This window comes from Marmota flaviventris, chromosome 14 (genome assembly GCF_047511675.1).
Source record: "Marmota flaviventris isolate mMarFla1 chromosome 14, mMarFla1.hap1, whole genome shotgun sequence".
Taxonomy (NCBI): Eukaryota; Metazoa; Chordata; class Mammalia; order Rodentia; family Sciuridae; genus Marmota; species Marmota flaviventris.
The window spans coordinates 28536790-28559466 of record NC_092511.1 but is presented as its reverse complement, the minus strand read 5'-3'; the positions used below and the strand labels follow the sequence as shown (position 1 = coordinate 28559466).

General features: G+C 36.7%; 1 pseudogene; it reads right to left on the bottom strand.

The window, feature by feature from the left end:
- Positions 1 to 6583: 6583 nt before the first annotated feature.
- On the bottom strand, positions 6584 to 22459 carry LOC114091042 (ubiquitin-conjugating enzyme E2 variant 1-like; annotated as a pseudogene).
- Positions 22460 to 22677: the final 218 nt, after the last annotated feature.

The following is a 22677-nucleotide window of genomic DNA, read 5'->3' as shown; positions in this document are numbered from 1 at the left end:
AACCACAGCTAATTGAGAAAGGATTCCTTGCTAACTAAGCAGAGTGGGCAAAGATATGGCTTGGGTGAGCTTGCTTTTCCAGGTTCAAATTTGAAAGCAGACTTGAGAGTTTTTCAGCAAAGATCAGTCTTCTGTGGCCTGATCCCTCTTGGTATTTTCCTTCCATCCTGCCCTTTGTTTGAAGAAGCTTAATTTGATTTATTAGTAAGAAAAATGTTTTGCTTTCACGTTTGTGGGATGTATTAATGTATAAAACGATTAATTAACATAAGAGATTAATTACAAAGCACTTGAACTAAATGAACCCTAATTCTGAAGAAAGCTGAACATAAACACTTCATTAGCAAAATGAAATGGCACTTGGAATAAAATGAAGTTCCCAGACGCGGGACAGGTGAGCAGGAGTCCTCTGCATTGCTTCAAAGCCCCCAAACCAGGGCTCGGTGTCCAGCTAGAGGGTCCTGTCACTGTGCACAGTCCAGGATTGGCCCACTTGAACACCAATTTCCCTGATTTACCAAAATTGTTGTTCTCAGTGACTTCAAATCAGTCCCGTGACCTGGCTAGACTGGGTGGGTTTGTGCTGTCTATTTATCTCTGCTTCCTGACAGCTTCCTTTCACCCTCCTCAGGTGGCTCTTCTGTCTGCTCCTGAGGCTCTGGCCTTCCTAGTGGTCTAGCCCCAACTGTTGCTTCTCCATCTTCCTCTTTAGTTTGTTTTATTCACATTCGTAGTTTTAATACCAAGTATATGATGAACTCTTTCAAATTCTTATCTCTAGACTCTCTTATAAGTTCCCTTAGCTATTATTTATCATCATCGTGATACTGCTGTTAAAGACTGAATATTTTTGTTACCCCACAATCAATATGTTGAAATCCTAGTCCCCAGTGGGGACTAGGCATTCAAAGATGGGCCTTTGGGAGGCAATTAGGTTAAGATGAGGTCACAGGGATGGGGTTTTTCATGATGGGATTAGTGTCCTTATATAGAGGAAGAAAGACCAGATTTCCCTCTCTCTCTCTCTCTCTCTCTCTCTCTCTCTCTCTCTCTCTCTCTACTACGTGAGAACAGAGAGAAGACAACCATCTATAAGCCATGAAGAGGACCCTCCCCAGGAACCAAATCTGCAGGTACCTTGACCTTAAACTTTAGAGCCTCCAGAATCATAAGAAAAAAAAAATTGTAGTTTAAGTCACCTAATTGATGACCTTTTGTTATGGCAGTCTGAGGCGACTAATACAACTTTGTAGACATCTCAAACAAAACATGCAGAAAGAAGCTTGTAATCCTTCTAACTCCCTGTCCTGATTTGTGGTAGCCCTATCCACACAGATGGCCAGGTTGGAATCAGAGCATTGGTGCATCTCTTGATCTGGTTTCATCATTCTCTTTTTTCTTAAAAAAAAAAAAATACTCCTTATTGAGGTATAATTCACATACTATAAAATCTACCTCTTTTAAGTGTGCAACTGAATGGTTTTTACTATGTTCACAGAGTTGTGTATCTACTCCCCGGAATCAACGTGTTCATCACTCCAGAAAGAAACCCCACACCTTTTGCCATTCCACTTTTTCTGTTCCTTCTGGTTACAATCAACTTTCTGTCACTATAGATTTACTAATTCTGTTAAGTTTCATACAAATGGAATTATACAATATGTGACCCTTGTGACTTTCATTTAGCATAACGTTTTTGAGGTTTATCCCTGTTGTAGCATGGACCAGTTCTTTATTTCTTTTCAATGGCTAGATAATATTGCCATCATTTCTTCTCTGGGAAATTGTATAAATTCCTGATTTGTTCCTTGCTTTAGTATTATTTCCTTTAGTGCATTCTCCCCACTCTTCCCAGAGGAATCTGTAAGCATTACTCTGCTTAAATCCCACTTAAGATCTTCTAATGCTTCCCACTGTTTGCAGAAGGACATCCAAACCTCTGGGTGTGTCATAGCAGTCCTAAGGTGCTTCCCTTGACTACCCAGACTTTTCCCACCCCATCCTCCTGTGCCCTTGGCGCAGTCATGGGGAGCATCTGTTCTGCCTGTGTCCTACAGGTGCACCCCCCCTCACAGAATGTCCTTCTTCCAAGATTCAGCCCGGAACACTGCTGCTCATCCTTCTCTACATACTCATCATCTCCTCTTTGGGTTTCCACAGGACCTTGAAGACAATTCTATTAGACGTGTGCCACTTACTCTAAGGATTTCTGAGTACCTGTGAATTCCTTGAGTCCCTGTCTATCCTCAGGGCCTGGATTGGATTATAGGCAGAACTTGGTAAATGTTGAATAAATAAATGATTAGAGATAGGAAGAAATATACTATGTTAAATTATCCTGTTAGTGGCTCACAAAATAATAGCAATTGGAAGATTTTTATTTGAGCACATATGTTGAAAACCTGCAGTTACTAAACATCAGGCTATTCTGGAATAAACCCCAACAATGGCAAAACAAATCTACCTTTAAAAGGGACAGATATTTTACTGCCTGGAAATAGCTTAATTTACTTATCAAAAATTCGCTAGATAAACTGCTGACCACTCTATTTTACCTTGACACTAATAGCTCAAGGATCTCAGTAAATAACTGTTTCATAGGAAGTACCTGCTTTTGAATTTCACTGAGAAAAACGCCCTTTGCCCACATGCAATGAATTTCGATCATGTGATTCTTGTGACTGAAGGTATGATTAATAGATGTAGGTATCAAAGGGCTCTGTTGCCACACACTAAATCTAAGCAGCTCAAACAGAATCCATTCTTAGGAAGTGGGTGGCTGATCCTCACTGAATGCTCAGTGTCCTACCTTATTATGAAACTGAAATTAATTCCATGATTTTTGTTTAATACCATTTGAGGATTTTTTAAAAAAATATTTAAGTTTGGTAGGGTTCCTACTCTTTCATTCATAGTGGCAGTATTAGGATACCTTCTGAAAAGTTAATGGTTTTGGCCAACAGGTGATATTCAGCGACAGAGTGTGGCCTCTATATACAGAAGCACATAAGAAGCCTAAGTAAGAACTGGGGTTTGGGCTGAGTGGTAGAGCATTTGCCTATCATGTGTGAGGCACTGGGTTCGATCCTCAGCACCACATAAAATAAAGGCATTGTGTTCATCTACAACTAAAAGAAAAAGAAAAGAAAGAAGAAGCCTAAGTCAAATGATAGCCCCAAACATCAAGAGTTAGTGAAAATCAACATATCTACCCAAATACCTCTCCTTTCCATGTACATTCCTCTTCTACCTGGAAAATTACTGGAAGTAGCTAGCTGGACTTAGAATTCAAGTTCTGAACAGTAAAGCACTAGGAGTTTCCCTCCATCCCACACCCTAGGGCACTTCTCAGTTCTTTCAAATGTTTTCTTGGGTGAACCTGTGGCTGTTGAAGGCTCATAGGCAATAAGAAAAGCAATGAACCTCTATAAAGAACCTCACTTTCCATGTCCAAACCAGGGGACAAAACTTCATGTATGTTATCAAGATGATTATTACCTGACAATATTATTAGGCCATCTCAAAATCCTCTTCTTCTGGCACATGAAAAAGAGCAATGGCACTCAACTTCTGGAAAAGCTAGTCTTCCATATGCTCTACCCAAGGCTAAGAATTTTCAAAGAAAGAGTTTGGGTGATAGCATAGAACCTATGTTTGATTAAGAGAGTCATAGAAGGGGAAACCCTAAATCTATAGACTCCCTTCAAATTTTTGGCACATGTTCAAACGTGATTGTATGGAATGAGATTCTGAGAATCCTCAGGGAAAAAAACATCAGCAGGAAGACTTAAAAAGTCAAGGAGAGATTTCTGCAGATTTCCACTGCCAGGGTGACAGATTTTGAATCTCATGTCCTGCTGAATTAGATAGGCTCAGCATACATCTCAGGTTTTTCACTGAGTCCACAGAAAGACTATGACTTAGAATAAAAACCACTTTCCAGTATTAAGAAAACCACCATAGGGCTGTGGTTGTGGCTCAGTGGTAGAGTGCTTGCCTAGCACATATGAGGCACTGGGTTCGATCCTCAGCACCACATATAATTAAATTAAATAAAGGTATTGTGTCCATCTACAACTAAGAATATTTTTAAAAAAGAAAGAAAGAAAAAGAAAACCACCATAAGATTGATAGAAAAACCTATATAGATGATCCTTACAAAACTTAAAAATAAAACATAACAAAACCTTTTCAAGAGATATTTGATCCATCAATAACTTAATTGTTTGAAGAAAATGCAAGCAATATTTTCACAGGAAGATAACAGAATCGAGAGTTTCTAAAATGTATTATCCATAATGTTCAAAATACAATTTTTAAAAATGCTATACAAATTAATAACATAGGGAAATGTCATTCAGAGACAAGAGTGGAGCAAGGGGTGGGGGCTGGGGAGGCAGTCAATAACAACCAATACGAAAGGGGTGAGAGACAATCAGATCTTGGAGTTAGCAGACAAGAACTGTAAAAAAATATTCTGATAAATATGTTAAATAAGCATGTAATTATAATGGTAGACAAGGTGAAAATGTGAAATTGAAAGAATTACATGGGAATTCTAGATCTGAAAAGTACATCTGAAATTACAAATTTATTGAATGGGATCAACACAGATTGGACACAAGTGAATATACTTCAAGGTATGTCAGTAAAATTATTGAAAGAGTTTCAGAAGCACAGAAAACAGGGGAGGGAAATGAACACATTTCAGTGACCTGTAGGATAGCATCAAATGGTGCAGCATATATATAACTGGAGTCTAAAAAAAAAAAAAAGAGAGAGAGAGAAAAGGAGGATTAAAAAAAACACTTAAAGAAGTATTGGTCAAAATATTCCAACTTTTAATGAATAAATGACAAAACAAAAATTATCAGAATAGATATAAAAGAAAAACACATTTAGGGACATAATGATATACTGCTCAAAATTCATCCGGGGGCGGGGGGAAAAGCCACATTATATACAGGAAAACAATGATAAAAATGATTATTGACTTGTCATGAGAATTACTGGAAGCTAGGAAACAATGGGATGATGACACATTGTTGAAGTGACTAAAGAAAAATCTACAAGTCTACTTGGAATTTAAATCCATTGAAAATATCATTTTAAAATTAAGGAAAAATAAAAACATTTTTGGATAAATAAAAACTGGGAAAATTTCTCCCCAGCAAATAAGAAATGCTTAAAGAGGTTTAGACAAGAGACAAATAAATAAAGAACATAATATAAGGTGAATTTTGAGAGAAAAAAATTTAAAGGTGATGTTATAGACAGTGGTAGGAGCCACAGGGTTGAGGGAGAGGATGATTTAGCCACTTAAGGTGAGACATGAATGACCAGAAGGAACCAATAATGGCCCTAAGACAAGACAAAGAATGAAGTTTGGGAGAGGAAATCAAGAAAACTTCAGAGATCCATACATTCCCAAGGTCATTATGGAATTTAATCTCATCATTATTATTAAGACTTCGAAAGTACCACTTCAATTCCAAGCTCTGATTACTGTTGCTGTCATTCATCTTATGTGCTGTAATACCTGTGCTCCAACCATTTAAAAAATATTTTTGCAACTTCAGTTTCAATGGCCTTATCTTTTTTTTTTTTTTTTTAATTTTCTACCATTCCCATATCTACATTTTTGCCTTTATCAGGACTGGATTCTGTGGTCATGCATACTAGATACCTCAAATCACTCTTCTCCATCATGATCATCTAACTGAATTCCAAGAGTGGCTAAATCCAACTACCCAACAAGTCTTCACCTGCACCAGAGTTGCAGGACATGCAATGTTCTCACTTCTCTCACATTAAAATCATGGCTGTCCATCTCATGGACACTTAGCATCCTGTTGCTGCTGCTATTCTACCCTCATGTGTTTGTGCTTCCACTTATCAAAAAAGCCATCTCACACCTGCCCCTTTGTCTATAAGCCATCAATATCACCACTCCCTAACTTTCATTCTCAGCTATTAATTTTTGCCTCACGTTTTCTTTAGAAGGGGAAAAAGCAATTCCACAAAATTATCTTACCGTTCCACAATAAAATCTACAAAACATCTACATTTAGAGCTTCATGTTTCCTTTCTGTTTCAGAAATTATATCTGCTCCTCTTTCATTTTCTGTTCACTGGTTTAGAAGCTCCACACTTGGACTTAAACCCTCTTTGTCTGGCAATATCAATTTCTCCTCTTCTGGAACATTCTCATCAGCACACTGACATGCTCTAGAATCTCTCATCTTGAAAATCAGATCCAAAATAACTTTCTACCCTGAATTGACATTCCCATTCAACTACCACTGCAATAAACTTAAAAAAAAATTGCCCATATGCATAGTTCACATTTTCTCATTTTTTCTTCTACCTCTTCTTCTTCTTTTTGTTATAGAACAACTTGTGTATTTCAAATGGACTCAAAATTAGTATCACTTACAGTATGTTAAGATAAATTGCCTTTGAAAGGGAGCTTCTTTGCCAGTACTTTGAGGTCTAAGAGACGTATCTAGAAAATTTTCTACTGTGGAAAATGAAGACTGCTTAAATTGAATGGTTGGGTAGGGCTTGTGATTTTTCTTTTTGATTAACTGCTGTAACACTGTCCTTCAGGAGGCTGAGGGAGTTTCATATTTTCTTTAGAGACCACTAAGTGCTGCAGCTCTTGCAGAACAACTTTGATGCAGTATCAATTCTGCCATTTTGCTAGCACCTGTATGGCTCTTGGGTCCACCATTCCATTAGAACTATTGATTTCTGTCTTCTTAATTTTGGTTACAAATCTTACAGAATGGGGTGCTGCTGGGTATTTAGGCTCACATTTTATTTTAAAGCTACATATTTGGGTTTCATAAATCGTCTGAGCGTATTATGGCTGCCATCTTGTGTTGCCGTCACTCTAAAGGCCCTCTTCTACCTCTTTTTATGAGGCTTCAGCTCTCACCATGTCTCTGCAACTGACTCCACTGAGGTCACCCTTGACCTCTGTTATGGTTTGGATCTGGAATGTTCCCCAAAGTCTCATGTGTTGAATGCTTTGTGCTCAGTACTGCAGTGTTCAGAGGTGGGTCCATGGGAAGTGGATTCATAGCGGTAAGGACAACTGGGAGGTGGTAAAAACTAGGAGGTAGGACCTATAGAAGGGAGTGGGTCCTTGGGGATGTGCACTTAGAAACTATATCTTCTCCTCTTTCCCCACCCCACCCTCAATCCTGTGCTTTCTGGCTGCCCTGAAGTAAGCCCCTCTGCTTCACCATACCTTCTCCACCTTGATATTCTGCCTCACCACTTCCTGTAGTAATGGAGCTAGCTGACCATGGACAGAAACCTCAGAAACTATGGGCTACAATAAATCTTTCCTCCTTTAAGTTGTTTTTTCTCAGGTATATTGTCACAGAAATGGAAAGTTGACTAACAACCTCCAGAGGCTTGGGTAATGGCCCCTTTACTGTTCACTTCCTGTTTGGCCTTTCAGTTCAGTTGACATGCCTGCCCACTTCCTCCAGGGTTTCTCTGGTTTTGTCCCTGACCACTCCTTTTCCATCTCCTCCGTTGGCATTTCTCTCTTTGCTTTCTCTCTACGTTGGTGTCCTCAGGGTTCATTCCTGGCCACTTCTTTATTTTTTTATTTTACTTCTCCTTTATCAGACCATTGATTCCCAAGGTTTTCTTCAAGCCCTAATAACATCTCTTCTGCATGTGAGGGTCTCTAACTCTGACCGCTAAGCTTTTATCCTGGTGTCCCAGTGTTTGGGATATGATCTCTTCCCTCTACCACAACAATGGCTCTCCTGCCTATTAAACAAATTAGGATTTGTCTTGAGACATGACTTTGGAAACCGAGTTAATAAAACATTATTTGAAAAGACTATTACTCATCATCAAATGATCAATTATTTTATGATTTCAGCAAAGGAAAGGTTATTTCCTACCACATATAGCCAACAGCACTGCTGTTAGTTTTAGTTTCCAGCTTTCTGGCTCTAAATTTAAAAGTGAATTTAAGTCAACCGAAGTGCAAATTCTTCGTGTGTGGCCTGGCCTCCCTCTTCCCTTAATTTTGCAGTTGGAAACACCTTAAAAGGAAAAAATAACTCCCCTTTGGGCAAAGTGAAGCAAAAATGTAAACTGCTTCTATGCTATCTTGAACAAATGTACATTTCCTGTCATTATACTTCATGGTTCAGAGTGGGCTCTTGAGAGAGAATGAGGAAACAAATAGAAAAATATCCAAGCACATGCATAAAACCACACAGATACAAGAGAAAGCTGCATGACAGCATACTGGGGGGAAGAAAAATTAAACTTAGGTCTCGTGCCAGCTGAATTTTTAGCATCTCTAAGAATAGGATGGTAAGAGTAAAAAAATAAACTTTCTTCATCACGTTTCCCAGGCTCTAAGAATTCAGGTCTCTGCTTACTTCCTTTTCTTTGAACAACTGGTTCAATCCTTCACTTGGTCTAACTTCTCCCATCTAGAAGATTCTTGACTTGCTTCTTCAATGCAGTTTTTCTTCATGTATCACAATACAATTACCACTGCCCTGTCTCGGGAACACTCTCAAAGCCAATGGGGATATATCCAATTCCGCATCTTTCCACCACAAAGCTTAGTTAATACTCTAGAAACTCCTACGGAAGTGCCCATACAGAGCAACTGTAAACACATTTTAGAACAGCTATTGTTAAGTTCACCATGAGATTGATAGAAAATTCTGGAAGAAGAAGTAGGAAGAACAGTGCCATGGAATTTAGCATTGCAGAGGAAAGAGGGATTAATGTAGGTTTTTAAAATTCTGGTTTTGAAGTTGGGGGTAAATACAGCTCAGTGGTAGAGCACTTACTTGCCTAGGATGCTGGAGGCCCTGGATTCCCTACAAAGTGCCATGTAAAAAAGAAAAATAAATAAATTTTATTTTTTATGCCATCCTCTGGAAAATATCTACATTATACCTATTTTCTAATTGTGGTGGTGGGTTTGGAGATGAAGAAGTGAAAGAGAGGGTGCTTAAGGAAGATCATACAATGTGAGATTCATTGCCTAGGAAACATCTGAACACATCAGTTGAAATTTGTCATTCAAATTTTATATTTTACAGACACAATCTGTGATATATTATGACCTTTCGTATATGCAAATGTTTATGAATATATCATAGAAGGATAAAATCCCCTTCTCCCTGCTGGTGAAGACTTTTGCAAAGAATCAGGTGGTATAAAGAAAGGAGTTGAACAATAAAAGCCTAAGGGATGTGGTATTAAATTCCTCTGCAGAGCAAAGAGTGCAAAGCCTGCCCAATCAGAAAATAGAGAAATGATTAAAGATCAAGGATTAGTAAATAAACTGCTATAATAAACAAATCAGTAAACAGCAGGTAAAAAAATGAGGTAAGAGGAAGTGAGATTGCATCTGAGCTCTAGTCATTTGAAAGAAAGGGTCAAACTATTCTTGGGTCGATGATTTGATGAGAGATTTGAACATGCATAAGAATAGTAATTTAATGGAGCGTGGAGTCTTACAAGAAGGGTAAAGCAAGTTGGAAGTCGGACCCTTTCTCTAATTTCTCCTTTTTCTTTTTTTGAGTTATAATTTATATGCCATAAGTTCGCATGTATAAAGTATACAAGTTTGTGGCTTTTAGTATATTTACAGAGTTGTGCAACAATCACCATCTAATTTTAGAGTATTTATATCATCCCCAAAGAAGCTTCAGTACTAATTAACATTCCTTCCTCATTATCTTTCTTCCCTGCCCTGCTAACCATCAACCTACTTTCTGTCTCCATGCATTTGACTATTTCTGAGAATTTCATATAAACGGAATCATACAACATATGGTCTTGTATGACTCTCACGAGGCACAATGTTTATAAGGTTCTTTCATGTTATTGAATGTATCAATACTTCATTCTTTTTATGGTCAAATATTCATTGTGTGGATAGACCACATTTTAGTTATCTTCTCATTAGTTTATGGACATTTAAGTTTTTTTCCCCCAAACTTTTCAGCTATTATGAATGATGCAGCTATGAGCATTCATGTACTGGTTTTTGCGTGAAATAAGTTTTCTATTCTCTGGGGTAGATACCCAGAAGTGGAATTTGGGGGTTGTATGTTAACTCTAACATTTTGAGAAAGAGCCAAACTGTTTTTGAGAGTAACTGCAGAAATTTACATTTCTTTTTTTAATTAATTTTTTGTTTATATATGACAGCAGAATGCATTACAATTCTTATTACACATATAGAGCACAATTTTTCATATCTCTGCTTGTATACAAAGTATATTCACACCAATTCATATCTTGAGTAGATAATGCTAAATGAAGTTAGCCAATCCCAAAAAACCAAATGCTGAATGTTTTCTCTGATATAAGGAAACTGATTCATAGTGGGGTATGAAGCGGGAGTGTGGGAGGAATAGATGAACTCTAGATAGGCAGAGGGGTAGGAAGGGAAGGGAGGGGGCATGAGGCTAGAAATGATAGTGGAATATGATGAACATTATTATCCAAAGAAATTTACATTTCTACCAGCAATGTATGAGATTTCCAATTTCTCTGCATCTTCATCAACCCTTGCTGTTGTCTTTTTATTTAACCATCATGGTGTGTGTGAAGTGGTATCTCATTGTGGTCTTGATTAGCATTTCCCTAATGACTAATGAAGTTAAGCATTTTTCAGGTTCTTATTGTCTACTTTTTCTATCTCTCTGGCCTCTCTTCCTTGTTTTCTAATCTTCCATTTTCCTGATAGACAGGAACTGCATTGCAAGGCCTTTTGTGTGTGTGTATGTATGTGTGTGTGTGTGCTGTAGCTAAAACAGAGTTTCAGTGAAACTCAAGGTCAAGTTCATTAATGTGGATTGTGAACCCTAAAACTCCAAACTTTGGCTTAATTCAAGCCAACAGATCTTTATTCAGTGGTTTGTTTAGATAAGTGGAATGTGATGGATTTTTGAGTATCACATTTAAAATCTACCAGACAATACAAGTTAAGTCCATCAATAAGTTTAAAATAAGGACACAATAGATAAATATTGGGAAAAAGGTGGTAGAATGCTATCTACAGTGGAAGTGCAAATGTGCATACGCTTTGACTTAGCAATCCACTATTAGAAATCTATCCCAAGGAAATAGCTACACGGTTTCACAATTAGATCCAGAGATATTTACCTAAGGCTTATTTGTAATTATATGGAAAAAAACCAAGTAGTTCAATAGCTACATAAATTATATCTAGACAATATATTAGGCATTTGTTTAAAACTCTGGGCAAATATAATATGCAGAAAGTATAAGAAGTCTCCAGAGGCCATATCAAAGGAAATAAAAACCAGAGTGGTATTATGGGGGCTGGTGCAGCAGCTTGCCTGGGGGACCAGGTCAGGGAGGGGTTGCCAGTTTCAGTAATCTAGGGATTTAGGTTTTAACACATGGGGACAGGGGACAAGAACTAGGATCTACTGAAGATAACCAAGTCCCCAGCTTCTTGTAGGACTATAACCTCAGAGGGAGGAGGATTAGGATGACTTACATTCATCAGTGAAGATGACATAGAACTTTGTTTGTTTTAGTTTAGTCTCTGGGTGGTGAAAAAAAGGCATTTATTTTGAGAATTTGTAATCAGGGACTTATAACTCTTGTAGATATAGGGCCCAAATTATACTACCTGAGTTCAAGAGAATCCCAAGGTAGGAAATTAAAAAAAAAAAAAAATTGTCTCCTGGCCAGAGGCCACAGGGCACTTGGCAGAAAAGCAGCCCTCTCTGGGAGAATAAGGCAGCCCTGCAGACTGCCCAGGCCACTGGCCTATCATGTCCCCTAATGAGGTGCACAGGATCCACAAGTCAAGATCACTCTTCTATTTTACAGATTTTTTTCCCCCTGTAAGACTCTTCATTTTGCCAGTCTAAAAAACCGAAAAGATCCAAGTTTGTTCTTATCACTTAGATCATTAAATGTTCCTTGTTGGCAGCCTGGAAATCCTACTTTGGTTAAAGTGTAAAATCGTGACAATTTTGTACGTCAGGGTGGGTTATTTCTTCATGGAAGTAAATGGGTTCTCTTAATACGCTGAATAATAACATGCTGAAATTAACCTTCAAATCAGGAAACAGGTTGATTTTTTAAATTTTCCTGCTGTTTTCTCTACTGTTGGCATTTTGAGATTTAGCTAGTACTTATAGGTATTTCATTTTTAAAAAAATCTTCTTTCATCATGGTCATCTCTGATTAATTTCACAAGAGTTTGGTTTTGTAATTCCAGCCACTGTATCTATGATTCTTTGCTCTGTAGCTTCTGCACAATTTTTTACTAGCTCCATCAATATTTCAGTTATTTAATGTTTACAAATGTTGCACATTCTTTAGACACATTCTGCTTTAACAGTTGTTACTTATTCTTTTTGAGGGCGTGGGTTACTGGGAATTGAACTCAGGGGCACTCGATCATTGAGCCTTTAAAAGAGTTCCATCTCATTCGTGTCTTCTAAAAATATATTGTTCTTACTATTATTATGATGGGACTACTACTACTTTGAAATTTTCTTTTCTAGTTTTCTCTGACTTGACCATGATAGTATAATATGTTGATGGAAATTCAATTTTTAAAAACTCATCTGGCTGGGAGTTTTTTGTTATTTCATATTATTCCACCTTTACATTTTAGTTTAAGCTTTAAGCTGGTTGTCTAGATTGCAACAGGGGAGTGTGAAACAGATAAAATCGTGTCTTATGAGAAAGTCTTTATAAAGTCCTGGAGAGTAATTGAAAAAGACAACACCCAGAAAGGCCAATAAGCTGCCCTCAAATATTGGGGTAATGGGGAAGAGAGGGAATAAAAAAGGAAGAAGTTCCTAGCTTTAATATGCAGAAAAAATTAATTAGAACCATGAAACAACCAGATAGACAGAACTGCAGATGAGGTACAAATTTTTATCAGCAGGGTTTGAAGACTCAGGCACAGACTCCAAGTATAGACCCAAGATATTGTTCTCATTTAGACCTGGAGATGACATTCCTTACTAGGAGTAAAAATAAACATGTGAATTATTATATACACAGTTCTCTTGATATTTAATTGATTTAATCATGATATGAAGTTTGAAAATAGGGTGCCAATTAATATATTTTATGCCCATTTCTGTCCCTTACCTTTAGGAGAAGAGGTTTTTCATGTGTGTGTGTGTGTGTGTGTGTGTGTGTGTGTGTAATATTCTTTTTATAATGCAAATATTCTTAACTTTGGTGAATCATGTATGGGAAATATGAGGAAGCACTTTGAACAAGTAGATTTTATTTCTCTTTACTCTTTTGAATAGTCATTAAAATATACAAGTTTGTAAATGCAAATAGTATCTTATCTCCAATAAAGATTAAATTCACCTATAATGCCTTATTAATACATGCATGGATATGATCAGTTCTTTCCTTTTTTCAAGTTTAAAAGAAACTTATTGTTTCTAAAGAAAGGTTTTTTTTTAATAGAAAGAAGAACCATTGTAAGAAAACAAAACAAAACAGAAATTAAAATAGCAAAGCCCTGATGTCAATTGTCCCACAGAACCACAATGGGGCACTATTGAGTTTTGCAAGTTGCCCTTTCCAAGGGCAGAAAGGGAACCCTGATACTAATGATCACCTCAAAGACAATACTTCAGTTTCTCATAAATGAATTATTTCATTATTTAATATGCATTTTTCTTTAACAAGTCCTCACTAAAGATCTGAGTATGTATTGAATAATCTTACTTTTAAAATGCCCCAATCACCTATTGAATGGTATCATTAGGCCCGATTACTTTGGAGATGTGAATAAGCATAGGGAAAAAAATTAAAATATGCAAATGGTATAAACATTAGAAATTCTCTTCTGGGGCTGGGGATGTGGCTCAAGCGGTAGCGCGCTCACCTGGCATGCCAGCCGCCCGGGTTCGATCCTCAGCACCACATACAAACAAAGATGTTGTGTCCACCAAAAACTAAAAAATAAATATTAAATCTCTCTCTCTCTCTCTCTCTCTCTCTCTCTCTCTCTCTCTCTCACTCTCTCTCTCACTCTTTCTTTAAAAATAAAAAAAGAAAAAGAAATTCTCTTCTAAGTTTTGCACTTGTGAACGTGGAAAGAATTACTTGGGTATTAGATTATTTTTAGGTAATCCAAATTCTCTAAAGTTCCATCAATTTGTAGTCCTTTCAAATATGCTTTGAACCAAGATTAGTTGGAGATGATGTAATACATAGTAACCAAAGATTTTGGCTAATTTAGTGAAAACAGTAAGCAAAATTGCTTGGCATAGGATATGTAGTCCAAATAACTAATTTATTGGTTCTACTTTCTTTTATAGTTATTCTTAAAAATCATTAGCGAATTTATAAATGTATTTAGATATGTAATTTTTCTTATGTTTTTGTTTCCTTTTAGGTGAAATAGCTGTTCCACAAAAAAGCAATTTTGAAAAGAGGGAAAATGAATATGTTATGTAAAACAAATTTTCATTCCTATATTTTGCTTCAGAGAGGGGTGGTATGTACTTTGGTGGCATCTTGTTCTATTCATCTTTGCTTGTTAACGAAATCACCCAGCTAATAATGAACTCACTGGGGATATATATGGCACATTCAGTTAGGGGAGAGAACAAATGGAAATGCACCATCATAAGAGAAAGTGTAGACATTTCATAAGTCCTCTCCCTATGACATCCAATCTCACCATCCATAAGTCCTCATTAGTATTTTCCATGATACTTAGTAGGTCTGAGAGGTAAGAACACAAGGTCAAGGTGTGGCTGAACTGATCAATGGAATTTCCAGTGAGTTAATGCAACAGGCAAGTTTGATGAATGAAAATAACAGAATATATCCTAGTTAGTTTAAGCAAGACATGGATTTTTTTAGAGAATATTGAGAATCTCACAGAGTCTCTGGAAGAACCAGAGACTCAGCAACAAGTCCATGTCCCATTGTACCAGAAGAAATTCCACAGCAAGGATTGCCCCACCTCTAACACTATGGCTCCCATGCTGTGTGCAGCTTGCACTGATGATACTTCGGCCTGGACCTCAGAAGTTATTCTTGTTTCAAAAAGCTCAACATCTATCTCAAGGCCACAGTTGAGGAAGTCAATGCCTTCAGTTTTCCCTTATCAACTGAAACTCTACGTGAGTGTGTCAGCTTGGTGTACCCTTGTGTCTGCTTCCATGCCTCAAGTCTAGCTGAGAAATTTAGTTCTGACTTTCATTTTAGGGAGGAAGGCTTATCATCATCATCATCATCATTTTGATTGCCCAAAATATACAAAGCGTATTCAGAAGATAATGAGCAACTATGAATATAATAGAAGTCTTCTACAATCTATCTATTCAGGTGAAGGGAAAAAGTTGTTTAAACAAAACAAGTTAACTGCTTTTGAGGAATATGAAGTTGTTCAAAGCTGATGGAAAAAAAAAAACTGAAACAGTAATGAAAATTTCCCTGAAATTTTAAGAACTTTTATTTTACTGGGAACATAATAACAGTTAATGTTTACCAAGCACTGCACAAGGGCCCTTGTATATATCTTCTTGTAGAATCTTTATCCCATCCTTGGGATGTAGTTGCTCTTCTCATCCTACAGGCTCTGGAAACTTAGACAATCTCCACCAAGGTCACATAGCTGCACTGCATTCAGACCAAATTCACCTGGCCACATACTCTATAATCTTAACCAGCATACCAACATTTCCCTACAGAGCATGCAACCATTTGAAGAGATATGATCTGTTCACTCTAAGTGTTCTACTGAGATTGCTTGGATGAAAGTAGAGTGTTATAAATGGTGTTATTAGTATTCACAAGCATTTTTTCAAGCATAAGCATTTTAAATGTCGGTTGATAAATCTTTTCTAGTGGAACACTTCTCTCATGCATTTATCCAGTGTCCACTCCTTTCCCATCTAGCCAACTTGCTCTGCATACGTTTAGTGAGAAGATATTCAATTACTGTGTTCTGCGTCTGGTTTTTAAAATCTATCCTCATTTTGGGTCCAAGTCAAGTCTCAGTTCCTCCCAGAAGGCCCTTCTGCTTCTCCAAGTTTTTAAAAATGTTTTTTATTAGTCTATTATAGTTATACGTCATAGTGGGATTCATTTTGACATAATCATACATGCATGGAATGTAATTTGCTCCATTTCAGTTCCCACTATTTCCTCTTTCCCTCCCTTCTTCCACTCTAATGATATTTCTTATGTTTATTTATTATTTTTTAATTGATGCTTTATAGATATACAGAAAGGCAGAATTGCTGTGGTCTATTTATAAATGTACTTAGCATAATTTGTCAATTTTATTTCAAAGTTCCTTCCTTTCCTCATTCTTCCTCCCTCCCCTTTGATTCTCTTGCTCTTTAGATTTCACTTCTATTTTCATGGGATCCTCCACCTTTCCCCCCTTATTTTGCTCTAGCATGTATATATGCAGAGCAGGGTTATATATATATATATATATATATATATATATATATATATATATATATATATATATAACATTTATATATATATATATAATATTTTCTTTATCTATTCATCTGTTGACAAGTACCTAGGCTGGTTCAATAACTTGGCTATTGTGAATTGTGCTGTTATAAACATTGAGGTGGCTGTATCATTATAGTATGATAATTTTAGTTCTTTTGGATAAATACCAAAAAATAGGATAGCTGGGTCATATGGTGGTTCCATTCCTAGTTTTTTGAGGAATCTCCATACTGCTTACCAAATTGGTTGTGCTAATTTGTGAATTTGTGGTCCTGCCAGAAATATATGAGTGTAATTCCCCCCTCCCCCACATCCTTGCCAGCATGTATTATTATTTGTATTCTTAGTGATTGCCGTTATAATTGGAGTGAGAGGAAATCTTGGTTTATTTAGCTTCTTCAGTGTTTTTAACATGAATGGGTGTGGATTTTGTCAAAGGCTTTTTCGGCATCTATTGAGATGATTATATGATTCTTGTCCTTACTTCTATTTATGTGGTGAATTACATTTATTTATTTGCATATGTCAAAACAACTTGCATCCCTGAGATGAAATTCACTTGATGATGATGTATTATCTTCTTAGTGTGTTTTGCTAATATTTTATTAAGGATGTTGGCATCTAACTTCATCAGGGATATTGGTCTATGGTTTTCTTACCTTGATATGTCTGTCTGATTTTGGTGTTTGGGTTATACTGGCTTCATAGAATGAATTTGGGAGTGTTCTATCAATTTCTATTTCATAGAATAATTTGAGGAAGAATGACATTAGATCTTTTTAAAAATCTGGAAAAACTTGGCTGAGAATCCATCTCATCCTGGACTCCTGTTTGTTGAAAGAAGGCTTTTAAGTGCTGTTTTAATATAATTGCTTGGTATTGGTCTGTTTAGGTTTTCTATATCCTCATGGATTCAATTTGGGTAGGTCATATGTGTCTAGAAATTTGTCAATGTCTTCTAGATTTTTTAGTTTATTGGAGTATAAGTTTACAAAATAGTTTCTCATGATCCTTTGGATTTTAGAACTTTTTCTGCAGTGATATCTCCTTTTTCATCTCTAATTTTGTTGATTTGGGTCTTTGGTTTGGTTAGTTTAGCTATGGGTTTATAAATCTTGTTTATCTTTTCAAAGAACAAACTTTCTTGTATTGATTCTTTGTATTTTTTTACTTTCAATTTCATTAATTTTGGCTCTGATTTTAATTATTTCCTGTTTTCTATTGATTTTGGAATTAGTGTGTCTTTTCTTTTCTAGAGAGCTTTGAAGTAGAACATGTGATTGTTTATTTGGGATCTTTTTATTTTTTAATGAGTGACTCCATGCTATACATTTTCCCTTAGAAGTGCCTTCATAATGTCTCAGAGTTTTTGATATGTTGTATATCTGTTCTCATTTCTTTCATTTTGATTTCTCCCCTGATTTCTTCTATGATCCATTCCTCTTGATAAAGTGTATTATTTAATCTCTAGCAGCTCAAATTATTTCTGTTTTTCATCTTGTTATTGATTTCTAATTTCATTTCATTGTGATTTGATAAAGATGCAAGGAACTATCTCTATTTTTGCATTTGCTAAGACTTGCTTTGTGTCCTAAGGTATGATTTATTTTATAGGTTTCATGTGCAGCTGAGAAGAAAGCAAATTTGGTTGTTGGTGAATGAATTGTTCTTCAGATCTCTGTTAGGTCCATTTTATTAACAGCATCTTTTAGTTCCCAAGAGTCTTTACTTAGTTTGTGTCTGGATGACTTATCTATTGGTGAGAGGGATATGTTGAAATCACTCAGCATTACTGTATTGGGGTCTATTTGATTCTTCATATTAAGTAGGATTTGTTTTATATGCATAGATGCACTGATATTAAGGGCATAAATATTTACAATCATTATATCTTGCTGTTGGATGATTCCCTTAACTAGTATGAAGTGACTTTCTTTGTCTCTTCTGATTAATTTTGGCTCGAAGTCTACTTTGTCAGATATGAGAGTAGCTACTGCTTTCTTTCATTTCCATTTGGATGGTATATCTTTTATCCATTTTTTCATCTTCAGCTAGTGAATTTCTTTGCCTCTAAGTTGAGTCTCTTGCAAACAACATATGTTTGGGTTTTGTTTTTATTCCATTTTCAAATCTATATTTTTTGATTGGTGAGCTTAGGCCATTTGTTATTATTTCCTAACTTTTAAAAAATATATTTGTAATGCTTAATTCAGACTTGATTTTCTTTTTGTTGACTATTCTTTAAGAGAGAATCATACATATGCTGGCTTTGATATTTATTTTTTATTTCTTCTATGGGAAACATTTATTGAGTATATTTTGTTGTGCTGGCTTACTGGTTATAAATTCTTTTAGTTTCTACTTATAATGGAAACTTTTAATTTTATCTTTAATTCTGAAGGATAATTTCGCTGGATATAGCAATTTTGGTTGGCACCCATTATCTTTCAGAGCTCAGTATATATTATTCCAAGCCATCCTAGCTTTTAAGGTATATTCTAAGAAATCAATAGAAATTCTAACTGGCTTACCTATAAATGTGACTTGCTGTTTTTCTCTTGTAGCTCTTAGCATTCTATCCTTGTTCTCTATATGAGATATTTTAATTATAATGTGTCTTGGAGAGGATATTTTTTGAGCTTGTCCATTTGGGGTTCTAAATACATCTTGTGTTTGGATTTCCATCTCATTCCTAAGGTTTGGAAAATTTTCTGATATTACGTCACTGAAAAGTTTATGCATTCCTTTAGTTTGTATTTTGGTGGCTTCTTTTATGCCAATTATTTTTAGATTTGGTCTCTTAATGTTATCTCAGATTTCTTGAATATTCTGGTCATGGTCTCTTAATATCTTTCCTTTATTGTTGACTTATTTTCAAGATTATATATTTTAACTTAGGGTCTGAGAATCTGCTTTCAATATTGTCTAATCTATTGGAGATTCTTTCAACTGAATTTTTAATTTGTTTTATTGAGGCTTTCATTTCCAGGATTTGTTTGGTTCTTTCAGAATCTCTTTATAAAAATGTTCTTTCTCTTCCTGTGTATTCTCTCTTTTTTTTTAAAGAGATAGATAGAGAGAGAGAGAGAGAATTTTTTTTAATATTTATTTTTTAGTTTTCGGTGGACACAATATCCTTGTTTGTATGTGGTGCTGAGGATCGAACCCAGGCCCCACGCATGCCAGGCGAGTGCGCTACCGCTTGAGTCACATCCCCAACCCTTCCTGTGTATTCTCTATAGTTCATTCCTCAGATCATTTTGTCCATTGAACATTTAATTATCAATTTTCTAAATTCTTTTTCTGGCATTTCCTCCACTGTGTTGTCAATAGGGTCAGTTGTATTGTGAGCTATTTGGGGTGGCTCATTCCCTCAATTTTTCATATTGTTAACATTTCTACACATCTTCTAGGATGATTATCTCTTCTACTTTTATATAGGGGATTTTTAGTGAGCTTCTTTCTCTTTACTATGTGTCCTAGGTTGGGCAAATGTCTTGGTGTCAATGTTTTCAATTTGAACTCTCTACTCTGTCCTGGCTCTAACACCACATTGAGACAAATAAAAATCCCCAGTAATTACAGCCATTTCAGAACAATGTCTTATATTAATAAATCTTAGAAAAACCTTATTAACAATACTCTCTAGCAGTCCACTAGTCTGAATAATAAATTTGAGTATTTTCTTGAATTGATTGAGAAATTAGATAATAAGGAAAGTACAATTGCTTTTAAATTATATTTGACTCTTAGATCAGGGGTTCTTCTACTATCTCAATTCTGGGATGCAGAGAAGTCAAGACACTATTTCCCCTCCACCATTTTCTCAGAATCAGTTTATTTGTTTATTTATGTTTCTTGCTGAGGCTTCTGAAATGAAAAGCTTTTTTCCTGGTTATGGTGTAGTTTGTTTATTCTCAGCTCTGACCCAAAGTGGTCAGACTTGTTAGGGGAGTCTGCATGCAGAGTTTCACTGTAAGGTTTCACTCCTTTTTGGTCTAGAAGCTCTGGTCCAATTCTTTCTGGGAATCTCAGACCATGAGTTGGGAGAAGGAGAGTGGAATGCATCAGCCTATCCTTCAACCCTTTCTGGGCTTGGGAGAGATGACTCAGGGGTCACCAGATTTGGTCTGAATTTAATTAGTCTCAGTTCCTCATTCTCAGTATCAGGCAGGCTTCTTATCCCAGAGCTCAGATTTCATATTTCAAGTGAAAGAGTTCTTCACTCTTCTCAGCTTCACAGGTTCAATTTGCCAGGGCTAAATTGGCAAATTTTAAACAACTGTTAAAAATGGAGTCCATTAAGAGTAAAGACATTGAGTTACAAAGGCAAAAGGAAGGTTGGGATATTCAAAAGGTGAAAGAGGAGAAAATGGAAGTCAGGAAGCACATGAAGGTCCTAAAGAGGGAGGAAGTGAAGAAGTCGAAGTCAGAGAATGAAATATTTCACTATTAGAGGGAGAGAAGAGTCAGAGTAATGAAACAACCAAAGAAGTAGAGAAAAACAACACCAACCCCCAACATCAACAAACAAACAAAAAGGCTTAAGAAACAAACAAAACAATCACTACTTCTTAGAAAAACAAAATGAAAGAGTAAAGATTAATAAAAGGAAATGATAAAATAAGAAAATAGAAACCCCCAACACGTGTGTATATGTATACATATGAACCAATCAACAAACATAGCCAGAACAACTAAAAAATGAATAATAAAAGAAAGAGAAAAGAAAAATTCTTAATTAAAGATGCTTGAAATTTTCCACTGAGGTAGCTGAATTTGAGTATTTACGCCCAGTTCCAGAGGGTCCTTCCATTCCTCACTTGGATTCTGTGCCTCTTAGAGGGAGCCAGGGCTGGGTGATATGAAAGCCACCCTTTTGTGATTTTCATCACTGCCTGCTGGAGTGGGCTGGAGTGTTGCTGGTTGCAATACCTTTTAGCTTCTCTAGGCGATAGGACTGGCAGTTCCTTCTATTGGGATTTTGTCTCGGTGCCTTAGATTGATGCTATTCCTGGTTGGAAGTGGTATAGAGATCTATTTGGGGAGTTTGGGCTGCTGGGGTTGAGCTCTAAATGAAACTTCAGACCTTTGTTCGAATATCTACTCTAGAGCAATTAAATCCTTGTACCCCTGAGGTCTCAGTAGATGTTGACCTTGGCTGGGCATCTGGGTTTCTAGCATCTCCCCACAGTTCTATTCTAGGGCGGGATGACAGACCTCTCTGAGTGGATGGTACACAGCAGGTTTCCCATAGCTTCCTTCCTCCCTGCCCACATATGAATTTCCAAGGCTCTATTCCCAAATGTAATCATACCCCCCACCCCCACCCCATCAATTCCCCCTACTGATCATTTAAACCACAGGGTTCAAAGGAAGAGCAGGTCACACCGTTCTCTGCACCACTGTCTTGAAATCTCCCTGAATCTACTATTTTTCTATAACTGTTTTGGGATCGTGATTTGCCAGGTGCACTTTAGGTCATGCAGTGAGCACTGGTTGTGACAGAGTGGAAGTATTTGCTAAGGACTCTCCCATTTCCATAGGAACCAGTTTCAGCGTAAACTCCTCCAGCTGGACCTCCACCTCAGTTTTTCACGTAGGAGTTGAGAAACACAGAGCACTTTTTAAACACCAGCTGGCTGTGCAGTCTTTAAATCACCTGAGTACAGGCTGCCTTCCACAGCTCTTTGTGTGCCAATTTATCCATCCTGCTTCTTTTTCCCTTTGTGATGCCCCTCCTTTTGCAGTGACCCAACCCCCTGGACACTGCTGGGCTCAGGTGTATTACTTGATAGCCTCCTTTCACTACCCTGGAATCTCTGGGCTCCTCTAACCTCTGACAAATATTGATTTAAATTGGTTTTCTTGAGATACTTACCTTGTTATGAAGCAGTATTTTTGCTATTCCAGTTCCAAACAGGAGAGCCTCCTTCTGCTCTGCCATCTTGCAACCCCCTTCCATTTCTCCCAGTTTTGACCGATCTTCTGGAAACAGGATATTTATGAATGCAAGCAGCTTCAGGAGACAGTCTTACCTTGCACCCAGTAAGATGTACAATATCCTGGAAAGGAGATTGGCCTTGGATAACCTATATCTAGGGAAGGTCCAATTCTTTGTCCTCCAGGCAACTTCTCCAAATGATAAATTCTTAAATATCTTTC